We start from the raw sequence: 12,240 nt of genomic DNA on the forward strand, positions 1-12,240 counted from the left end.
ACGAAAATGAAAGGAGTAAAACATCTTTTATACGGTTCAGAAGTGAAATTCCAGCGATCTTTCCCGTACAGTTAAGAAGCAATGCGTAATTTCCACATGGGAGAGACGAGGCGTGAAATTCACAAAGCGAATCTGCCATTACAAGGAAGAAGCACGCTGGGATCACGTTACGCAGTAATTGTTGTGAGGGAAATAAAAGTTTCATAACAGTGGAAACGGAAGCTAGATTCTTCTCCAAATATTTCTGTCGACGTTTGAGAACACGCAATCAGTTGTTTTCAAGTTGGGTGGTGCACCCACGTGCATAAAAGTTACATCACGCGGACGTCTTTACTGTCCCAAAGTTACACAAGCACCAATTGGTATTATTTTATCTTCTACCTGGCTACATGCACTTAGACATATATTTTCGCTCATTGAATTTTTACTGTATATGATGTTCTTAACTTTCTCGAAGCCGGCCCCCGTGGCGGAGTGGTTAACACATAGCGCTACGACGCCAGGGGTTCGAATCCTGGCCAGGGCATGGATGTTTGTGAGTGTCCATTCATCAATTTCATCATATCATCACTCATTCACATCGTCACAAATTAGCCAAAAGTGGCACAAAGGGCGAATTAAAATAAAGCAAATCAATCAACCGAAGCTTTCACATCTATTACAAGTCTACCAACCCCATAGCGAGGGGTAGGCTTGGGGGGGGGGGGGCTCCATGTAAAGAGGGCGTCATCCAAAGCTTTTATTTTAAAAAGACAACAATATATTAAGAATACGTAATACTATACAATAGTGCATAGTGTAATTCAGTATTATTACTATTCGCAAGGAAAATTTTCAGGAGTGTAAACATTACCTATGCTATATTTTTAATTATTTTTCTATTCTCTCATTTCAAGATTTGCAGAAACCATCACACAAGAAGAACATAAGACGTCCATGTTTGATAGTGCGTATGCGTAGGGCAGAGATAGAGCTATAAACAATAATCCTGACTAGAGCAGCAAAATATCTAGCTAAGTGGCTGAACTCTGCACATTAAGTTACATATTACCTTCGGTACTCGGATTAAAAAAACAATGTAGAGTACAAAGTATCATAATTAACGTAATATTCATGCTATTTCTCTGTACCTATTAAGAGTTATAGATACAAAATTGTTGTTATTATTTGTGTAACCAAACCTAAATATATTTCCAAGCAGGAACTAGAATTTGTATATTTTTATTTCCTTTTAGTGCAGCCTTTCACTTTCATTCACCATTATGTTCTTTTCTTTTTAATACACAAAATATTTCAAGATGCTAAGGGAAGTAACAGAATCCTACACATAGAAATTGTGAATAAATAAAGATTAATCCACACGCACTACTGTGTGTGTTGTATGTGGTTAGTCGAAAAAGGTTTGTATTTCTGAAATCTACGCGTATCTGTTCTTATAAACGTGCTGTTGGGCTTCAGCCATCCAATAAATTATATCACAAATATGTTATGCTTATTTGTACCGGGCTGATCCAAGTGCAGTGTCAAAATATCATATATATATATTTTTATAAAATCCCTTTTAACTCATAATCCCGAAGCATACATACTACATTTGTGTCTTCTCTAGTGCTTCCTAAATCTACGTGAACTGTGTACAACTGAGCAAACTGCTTGATAACCCTCTTAAATGTTCCATCCAAGAAAATATTTTTTTGTTGTTTTAATATTTTATTCCCTCTGGGACTTGCAAATATTAATAACCTCTCACCTTCACAGTCGTCAGCTAGTAAGAAAGTGTTTGCCATCTGCCATGACTAAAATTTCTGGATCCAAGCTTGGACGAAACGCAACTCATTAAACGGTCGCGGACGAACTGTGGCATTTTTCAAAGAATTTCGCTTTCGGACGAACTGCAACTCGGACGAAACGCTACTGAACCATATTAAAAGTAGAACAGAAAATAAAAATTGCAATGTTACTGAATTCGAAAATAATTATAATTAATACAAAAGTGACATGTTTGTAGGGGTTCAAAAATTGTTCTGAAAAGTTGTTCTGATTTTGGTGGTAGGAAGCGAACTCCTTGATAATTACAGTATGATGAAACCACATGAATGTAAAAATTACTCTGCTTTGAAGACTTATTTCTCAAGCCCATGTCCAAAGATCCTATGTAATATATTTCTGAAGAAACGTCATCAGATAAAATCGAATGCGGATGTGTGGGTTTTTTGATGGGAAGGCTAAAGTAGATTAAGTCACATACATTTATCCCTGTCATATAAAAATGCATACTTGATTAAAATTTGTTCAACTATCAAGTTTATCTGGGCTTTTATGGACTGTAGTTGGCGCTATGAGGTGAACTGGTTGATTCTTATAATTTTTCTGTCGTATACCTTTTATCAACCCTTAAACGCACGGATTATTTTGTGTCACTTTTTTTCTTATTTTTAGACTAATATCAGTTGTTATGCACTATTAAGCGATTTTGAATCGTTTTTAGAAAATTTTCATTCTTACTCTACGAAATATGGCCCGTTACCATATGGTAACGTACACCCCTACAAATTGATTATTTTTGAAAAGTTGGAAATTTTCGAATTAAGCTTAAAATTACTTTCAAAATTTGATATATTTTTTTAAAAACACAAATATCATGCATCCATTGTACATTCATCACACATTCTCGGAGCTAAACGTGCTCAGGTAACTATTTAGTGCATAATGATTGCTTTATGTTCACATATTGTTCATCACTCTTGAATATTCACTTGTCATCGAAACATGGAATGCGAAGTCCAACAACACATTTGATATGTTCAATATGAACACTACTGGTAGACCAACAGCATACATCAAGTCTTTCAAAATATGCCTTTGTGTTATAATGGGCTGCCAATCTCCCTACAATTTAACACGAAATTATGACATATAGTATTGAGCGCTTTGCCATCCAAATTCAAGTTAGGAGAATTTTTGCCTCAGATATTCATGTGCACTTAGCATGTGTATAAGAGGGGCTGCATCCTTTCTAAATTTGTTTTCAATGTCAGTGGAATCTGGTTGCTCTTGATTGATTGAGTTTATTTTACTTCGAGTTTTGTGCCTCTTGGCTAATTTGCGAAGATGGGGATGAGTGATGAAATGAAGAAATTGATGAATGGTCATTCACAAACAACCAAGCCCGAGCTGGATTCGAACCCGGGACCCCTAGTGTTGCAGCGCGATGTTGCACCACTAGGCCACAGGGTCCGGTCTGGTTGCTATGGTTGCCACAGGTCTGGTTGCTCTTGTCTTGATAGATGCCAAAGCTAATTATGTATCAACGGAAAGTGTTCAAGCACCTGGCAGGGTTTGTAATCAAATCTTATAGGTTTACTTGTAATAAATTACTTGTAGGAATATTATCCACAGTATGGGATCACAGACTCAACAAGGCTGAGGTACTGAACAGGCACAAAATGTTCCATAAAATGGTTATTTATTATTTTTATTATCATTATTATTATTATTATTACAATAAAATAAAATATATATTATAAAAGGCAAAGTGCTCTCCTGTGCTTTGCACCAAGCCATGAAGGCGTATAGGGGGTGTGGAGTTAGGGCCACACACTTTCTTGATCACGGCCGAAGGTGGAGTTGATGTGATCAGCATCACGTCCCTGGCCGGCTTTACCCCCCAGAGTTTCTTCCAGGCACCCACTTTACGCGACGTTGGGTGGGCGCCGGAGCCGTTTGAACAGGTGGAAAAAATCCCGGTTCTCCCCCGCCAGGGATCGAACCCGGGTCTCTCGCATGCTAGTCAGACCCCGTAACGACTTTTTTTTCGAACAGGGCTTTTTTTATATATCTTTAAATTTTATTACCTGAATTTACTATTTACAGTTGAGTGGAACAAGCTTATTTCATTATTACATTTAAAGGTCATTGCATACTAGGATACAATACATTTAAAAAATTTTCATATAAAATGTTATTTTTGGTGGACGACATAGTTTGAAATATGTGATGTAAGTAATTTACAAATTGTACGTGAAAGTCAGGTTGCTGATAGGTGGAGGAAAACCAACAAAATGCCCCAGTAACCACTGTGCACTGTTCTGTTTCATTCTTGGAAAATAATTAAAGGTGGGAAATAGAAGGTGATCAACTGTTATATTCCTCTCGCTTGTGCGACAAATTACGCTCACGAGTTTTGAGACATATTTCCAGGACATATCAGTTATTTGGCATTCACTGAGCTTATGCACTAAGGTTTCAGGAACGTGACATATTGAACAAAGTGAGGTTTCTGCCATGTGCATGGCATGTAGTTGCACGCCGGTCAGCAGTATTTGATGCACAATTACGCACCACGCCGATCTTATCCTTGAGGGGAGATGTCTCGCGTGAATGTTTTTCCACACCGCAGGACAACGAACGTCTGGGTGTCTTGTAACTATTTTACACGCCTGTCGAAACGCTGCACGCATTCCTCTGTACATTTGCAACACCACTGGAACTGGCAGGGTAGGAGTTTGCAACAAGGCGTAGCAGATCTCCACTAAAGTATCTCTGAGGTACCTAAGGTTGTGGGGGAGGATAGTAACGTTTATGGGAGATTCAAATTGTATGTGAGCCAAGCAGTCTCGAAGGATATGACTAGTAAGGCTATCAGGGCGCTGTATCATCGTGTTTATGTCCGCTTGGATGCGGAGAGCCTGGCTCTTGTGTTCCACGTGAACGAGGTTCAAGCATCCGCCTGCAGTAGGTAAACACAAGGTCTCATGATTATCACGTAGAAACTGCCCATTCCACACGAACCAGTTCACTGCACTCTTCAGGTTTGCTACATCAAGCTTGCGTTTCGGAAGTATTTTGGCTACAAACCACACTTTCGAAAGAGCATACAAGTTAACAAACGTGACACGTGATTGCAAACTGAGATTTCGAAACATATGAATTTACAGCACTGCTTTTACACCTCCAATCACTCGATCATAATTTATTTGTATCATTCCTTGCAGAGAATGCGTAAATATCACAACAAGTATTTTAAAGATGTTAACAACAGGGAAGTATTGTACGGGTGTGTGTGTCGGGTCGGTACTTAATTGCATCAGACAAGATTTTTGTACATTAATGTGGAGGTCTGAATGCACACCAAATTCCGTCGTTAATTTATGTACCGTGGCATGTGACTTAACTAGAATGCTGACGTCATCGGTGTAAGCTAACGCTTCTAGAGATTTTGACCGAATAGTAATGCTTTGTAACCGAGCTTCCAGTGAGGCAAGAAGGGGACGTAGCGAAATACAAAATGCTAACATTGCCGTACTCCTGTCGTAATTTTGTCTGGAAACCATTAATCTGTATTTTCGATTCGGAGTTGTTATAAAGCCCGTGCAGGGCTGAGAGAAATGTCCCCCGTATTCCGAATTTTTGGAATACGTGAAACATGTAGTTATGGTTCAGAGAGTCAAACGCTCATTCTAAATCCAGAGCTAGAATCGCCTGATCAAGTGTACTTCTTTTATTTTGATTACTGGTAACAACTTCACGCAACGTTTGCAGGACGGCATAGATGTTCTTGTTTTCACCATACACATATTGTGTGTCACCTACCAAGTTGACAGAGTGCGGCGTTAGTCGTGCAAGCATACAGCGTCAGAAACTTTTATAATTTGCGCACAGTAATGAAATGGGGCGATAATGAGTGATCTCTGCGGGCTTTGCATGTTTCGGTACTAACACTATGATACCGATCTGGGAAGATTTACCATTTTACGTTGCTGAAAGACCGCTTTGACCCACTCGGTTAAGGTAGGCCCAACGAGCGTCGAAAATGTTTAAGGGTTAAAATAGGCAAATTGTGTAACTGGCTGACTTGCGTATTAAAGTTGGACGGACATTAAATGATTTCGGAATGCAGTTCATAGCGAAACACTAATTCCATATGATCCATGACCAAAGATAAAAAGTATGTTGTATGTATCGTTAACATAATACAAAATGTCGACCTATCATTTCCTAATTGATTCTCTCATCATTCAAGGAATACTATTATGCATTTGGTCTGTGCAACCTTCCATTTCTTTAGCAATACCAGATCATCAGTGTATGTGTTTATAATATTCCTATTATACATTGACTTTTAGAAAAGTTATTGCTAAAATAGATTTTTATTTCAATTGAAGGTAAAATTATGTAGATTGTAGAGTACAAACATTTAGTCTGAAATATTAAATTACATATTAAATTCAACGCACCCTTAACGGTTATGCTTTTAAATTTTGCATATTGCTTACTCACTCAGGGGAAAAAATATTAAACGCCATCTTCCTACTTTAAAACTTCTTTGCGGATTCTTTCACACTTCTGGAAGCAACAGGAAATTTCTCATTAAAAGCGAATCTTACGGAAACGAAACCATTCACGAAGTTTCACTCCACGCTCATATAAAAGCCTTTCAAATCGTGCATTGAGTATCATTCGTACTCTTGAAGTACTCCAGTTGAAAATGAACACGATAGTGGTGAGTAACATATACAAAACTTGTGCATTTATTGGTAATGACAATGTGAATTAGAAAGTAAAATTATGGAGTCTAGTGTATTATTTCCTTAACGTGTCATTGAATGTTACTGAACATCAAGCCAAGAATTATAGCCGAACCACAAGCAAGAAAACCTGCGACTCCTGTACACCGTACTCTTGCCTGGAGGGGAGGGGGCAGAGTGGAGCATGCTTCCTTATGGCCCGAGCTGAACGGAAGAAGGGAAACTGTGCGGAGAATTTTCGTCGAAAGGTTCTTTTACTTGTAACTCTATAGTTGCATAACAATAGAAGGATTTCATGTGTGTGGGAGGGGAGCTATGTTAAAATTTCCTATGCACACGGTAACGTTTTGAGCCTTCTCGATGGCGTAGTTGTAACGTCGTCGCCTTGTAATCAATGGGTTCTGGGTTAGATACTCGGTGGGGGCTCATGGAGGTTGGGATCCCACTTCAAACTGTAAGCCTAGTCCCTGTTAGCCTTACTGATACAAACTGGACTTAAAATACAATCAAGCTTTTTCCGATTTTGATTTTTTCTACATCACTTCAATTTACAGAAAATATGGTTCTCTAAATCTATGTAATAATTTATGTGGATTTTTGAAACATCGCAAATTGTGGGAAGTATTATAGTGGAACTTGCTGTTCTAAAATTTATCATTTCATGTATATAACGTAAACAATATTCACGTTAGACTCATATAATATGAACAAATTAATTTTAAGTAGTTTCAAATTTCAAATGACGAGTTGAAAAGGTAGGTGTAGTGTTAATTTCTTTGTTATACCTTCTACAATACTTCATACAATACTTTGTTTTTCAGATACTTACCATCTTTGGAGTCGTGGCTTTGTCACAAGCCATTCCGCCACTGGGACACGTGGATTACTATGTAAGTAAAATCTCGTACATTATCCGTTAGCTTTACATAAAATTGTAGTGCAATGTTTTATTAATATTTACTAGTCACTGCTCCGGGTTTAATAAAGTTTTGATAATTATTTCAGGCCTATCCCAAATACGAGTTCAAGTACGCCGTGAGCGACCACCACACTGGAGATCACAAGAGCCAGTATGAAGTACGTGATGGGCCTGTTGTGAAGGGACAGTACAGTCTTGTAGAACCAGACGGAAGTGTTAGAACTGTGGACTACGTGGCTGACGTTCACAATGGATTCAACGCAGTGGTCAAGAAACACGGACACAACCTTCACGTCCAACCCCATCTTGGTCTTGGCCACGCTGGCATTGGCTTGCTTGGATAAACAAGGACCTTAAAAATTCTTAATAAACCAGTTCCAATATATACCTACGTGTAGTCATTATTCTTTTCAATATTCAGGGAAACATAATTAATATTATGGATGCATCAGTGTTTAAATATTAGATGTGTATGTCATTTGACAATACTAATGAGCTAAATGTGAGAAAATTACCGTTAGGCGACCGTTGTGAGTGTCAGTTTCTGAAACGTATAAAGAAAAAATGTAGTGGTTTGATATATTTACCAATTATTAGAAAATGGAACATTAGCTAACAAGATAATCTCATCTGTTTTGCCGTGAGAAAAAAAATCCATAAAAAATGAAATTTCCACATTTTGAAACTATCAGATATGGAGATTTTAAATATCTTTCTAAAGTTGTAGGCATGCCAGCTGCATGTTTAAGACGACATACATTATTCGCATTCAGTCTAGGGGGTTCAAACAATTGGAAATCAAGAATCGGCATTCTTTTATTGTTACGATGTCTCCGAAACATTTGAGTTTAAAATAAAAGAAATGGTAACCAGAAAAATGTGCTAAATTCCAACACAATACGATATTTATATTCAAGATAAGGCTTATCATTACAGAATTCTAGGCAACAATCCAAATCAATTGACAAACATTGATTGAACTGAAAAATGTAACCAATAGCTCTACTAATTGTATGTCACGTAAAGAATCTTGATCAGAGTCTGCGCCTATGACTTATAAACAATTGTTGCGGGAGCTACAAGCAACGAATATAGTATACGGAAAGGTACGTAATATATCTAGTTAATTCTAGGGAACGGTCTTGATTAGCCTCCTCAATTGTCTGTCCATGACAACAATCGAACCACTCGATATTACTTGATTACATGAAAACTGCTACAGATAAAATATATAATTTTGGAGACTGAGTGAAATTCCAGTATATATTAATATATTGATATTTGTGTCCCTAAGTCGATTAACAGTAAATAACACAAATAGTAAAAATGGTGAAACAACATAATATTGTGGGTTAATTAGTATGCAAGACATTTATCTAGATTTCTCTTTTACAGAAACTACATATCTCACAACAATATATTTTTTAATCGATCCAGATTCATTAACTAATCATGGAAATCAATTATAATATAAACTATCCTCATTAGCAATTTATTTAAACATCTGTAACCAATAAGTCGACGGATGTGCAATTATGATCTGATTAATATCCATGAGGCATGTACAGTGGGATCCATGAGTATTACTGTGTAAATTGTCCATGACTATTTTCATTAATTTTTCTCTTATATCTTATGTGTTTTTTTAACGATGGATTTTTATGTATGCTGTTGCAGAAGTTATGAACAGTTTGTATTGAGTTTACATTTAATTATTGAAGCTCTTACTATGTCAAATAAAGTGCACGAACATGGTGATGGACAATTTTGCACGGTAATATTCATGGCTCCCACTGTACCAGCTATATCACAAATACAGCTCCAACATGTTTGAGCTAGCATTAATGAAATTTTCCTTTCTAAGTTTTTCAAGTGGATCTGACGTTTAAGAATATTAGGAAATCTGTGCAACACGAAATTTCAATTACAACGGCACACATTTAATTAATTATTAAATCTTTGCACATATTGTTTTAGTACTTGTCTCCGGATTAGTTCATTTGCACAAGTGAATATAAATATTACTTCAATGCAGAAGGAAAAATCTATTAAAATTTATAACACTTCATCTCTAATGCCTATAGAATGTTACATTTTCTATGTAGTCTTGTAGAAATTAGGTAAGTTTATTTAAATATAGCTCAATGGCTAAATTTATAGGAATTTTCTGTACAGAGAAATATGAAAATCCATTGATAAATAGTTTTTCCCACCTAAAGACCTACTCACTAACAAAACAAGTTACTATGTGATGAGGAAGTAACTTAAGGCCGAATGACGCGGACCTGCATTTCCAGTAGAAATGCCCTAGTTGGCTCTGTACTAGCTACCTGGACGGAAATGATGGCTGCCTTGATGCCTGCTTGGCTGGTTTTGACGATTAGAAAGTGTTCTAATTGCAACTGGTTCCCTCTGCTGGATTCTGTAGAACAGCCAATCAGAGCGAAATTTAGTCCTATGACGATAACACTAGGGAACAGCCGTTTTGTATCATGTTAGCGAATATGTGTTCTTAACTAATTTCGGCATGCTGATTTCGGTTTTATTACTTATTTTTCTCCATCACGTACCATTTTCGAGATACGCGTGACGTTTTCATTTTCACCTAACCACTCTATGTAGAGAATAGACCTCGTCCTCCGTGTTTACAAATTGAGAGCGTTAACGACTATGCTATTCGGAAGGCCCTTTGAGCAATTGCTGATTGTAGATAATAACTCTTACATTCTTAAAGAAGGTAAATATAGGATAACACTGTTTGCAAAATATTAATGACATATGAAATATGCCTTTTCTATTCATCTAAATTTCCATAAGATATTATATCTAATGTTAATACTAAGGAATATTAGATCACAAAACAAAAAATGGCAAAAAATAAATGTTGCTTTCAAACAATATTTTGATAAATTGACAACCACCTTGAAAACAAAAAAAGAGTATTTTTAATATTACAGCTTAGAGGTAATAGCTTTAGTAAGTTCATAGTACATTCGTTATCAAAACAAATTAATGAAAATTACATTAAATGTACAAGGCAAAAACATTGTGTACATATAAATTGATTTTGTCAATTTGTAATCGAGTCCATTTAGTTCAGGCAATTTCCTTTGACCTGGACAAAATTTTACTTCAGAAGGTTTTTAACGAGTTTCTATCTCAGAAATCATTGCTGAGTACAGCTATAACAGGAATTATTATTTACTTATCAACTCCACCCTTCTACCTTGATCTCTGCTGTATACTTTCAGATTCATCTTTGAAAGTTTGTGCGAAAGCTATAGTAATTTGTAGACGAATCGGTAGGTGGGAAACACTCAGGTGTAACAAACTATGTACCTGCAGCTATCTTTCAATTAACGATCGACGACAGAGTTCGTTTGTGGATTTCATCGACTCGCAGTCACACAACAGAATCATTGATTTTCTTCGAACTCTTTGATATCTGAATGTTGACAGGAATATAAAGAAAATGAATTTGCACCTGAATGGTGTTACCTTTATCAGTTTGTCTAATGCAGAGGACTTTCTAATCGAACACACTCTGGGCGTGGTTTTGAGTTTTCGTTTTACGTCCACTTTTTTCACATACACGCCAATCAGGACATGACACGCAGCTTAAAGTGGGATCGTAATCACTACGTGCCTCCACCAGGTATCAAACCCTGAGCCCATTGAATACAAGGCGATGGACGTTATCACTACGCCATCGGGGATGCCAGAAACATTTTTAGTATGGTATTACAGCCCGTGAAAATAATTGAATTCCGAGAATATCGAACACAGGTTTGGATGATGTTCCCTGCCTGATGTCACTGCGATAGTACGACTTAAACCCATTGTCATTGACATGGTACAGAAGCAAGTCGGCCTCTTCCCTCTATTACTGTTGTACAAATACTTGCATTTTGTGATGGTGAGACTGCAGCACGAACGATGTCCACATGAGCATCCTCACCTGTGTTGTACACAACACACCGGTGCTTCTTCAACATCTCACATATAATTGAAATAATTGCTTGGTGGTTGATTTCATTTGCCAGGAAGAGTTCGTTCTTGCCGGCGTTGAATTTAACATCGCTACTGGTTTTGATGTAGTCTTCTGAGGGTTATGTCCTTGATCGTAGGAAAGCCTCTGTAGCCATCAGAAACAACTATAGCTTTTCCATCTGTTTCAGAGTAAAATCTACAGAAGTGATTGCAATGTTGTTCTGTGTTTCATTTTTACGTAGTTTAACTCAATGTAGGTTAGATCCATCATTCAAAATGCACTGGTTTATACACTGAACTTCTTCCATTCGTAACTTCCTTGTGTATTTGAGAATTGCATGACTTAACTGTGACTTGTGATTCTAATGATGCACGAGGATGAGCATAAACTCGTAAGATATGACATCTACCAGTGGCACTGCAGTGGCAAAGTCATCATTTTCTGAAAGAGTGCTGCAACTACTTGTGAGCCCTGTCGCATATACGATACAACAGCAGCAGCAGAACAGTAATTTCTAGGATTTTCACTTTGTCGACAATTTGGCAGAATATTTGAATACCTCTGTCTCAATTATTTTGAAGACTATGTCCGTACTAACTCCTGGATTAGCTGCGATTGCTGTGCTGTACCAGTGCTGCAGGGAGTGAATATGGAATGGGGATATTGATTCGATTGCTTTTTTAATATCGTTACGGTCCCCTGTCTACTATCTCGCTGTTCATTGTGTCGTTCACCACTCCAACAAAACTCTGGTGTGTATATATATATAGTTGCAAGTGTAAGTCTATAAAAAACAGCCATAT

The 12,240-nt window shown here is 37.2% G+C and overlaps 1 pseudogene across 1 annotated transcript; it reads left to right on the top strand.

The window, feature by feature from the left end:
• Window positions 1-6,477: 6,477 nt before the first annotated feature.
• LOC146002270 (cuticle protein 19 pseudogene) lies at window positions 6,478-7,790 on the top strand (annotated as a pseudogene). The gene is made up of 3 exons (XR_014443687.1): window positions 6,478-6,502; window positions 7,349-7,417; window positions 7,533-7,790. The product of XR_014443687.1 is annotated as a cuticle protein 19 pseudogene (transcript).
• Window positions 7,791-12,240: the final 4,450 nt, after the last annotated feature.

Source organism: Lepisma saccharinum, chromosome 18, assembly GCF_977018435.1.
Source record: "Lepisma saccharinum chromosome 18, izLepSacc3.1, whole genome shotgun sequence".
NCBI classification, from domain to species: Eukaryota; Metazoa; Arthropoda; class Insecta; order Zygentoma; family Lepismatidae; genus Lepisma; species Lepisma saccharinum.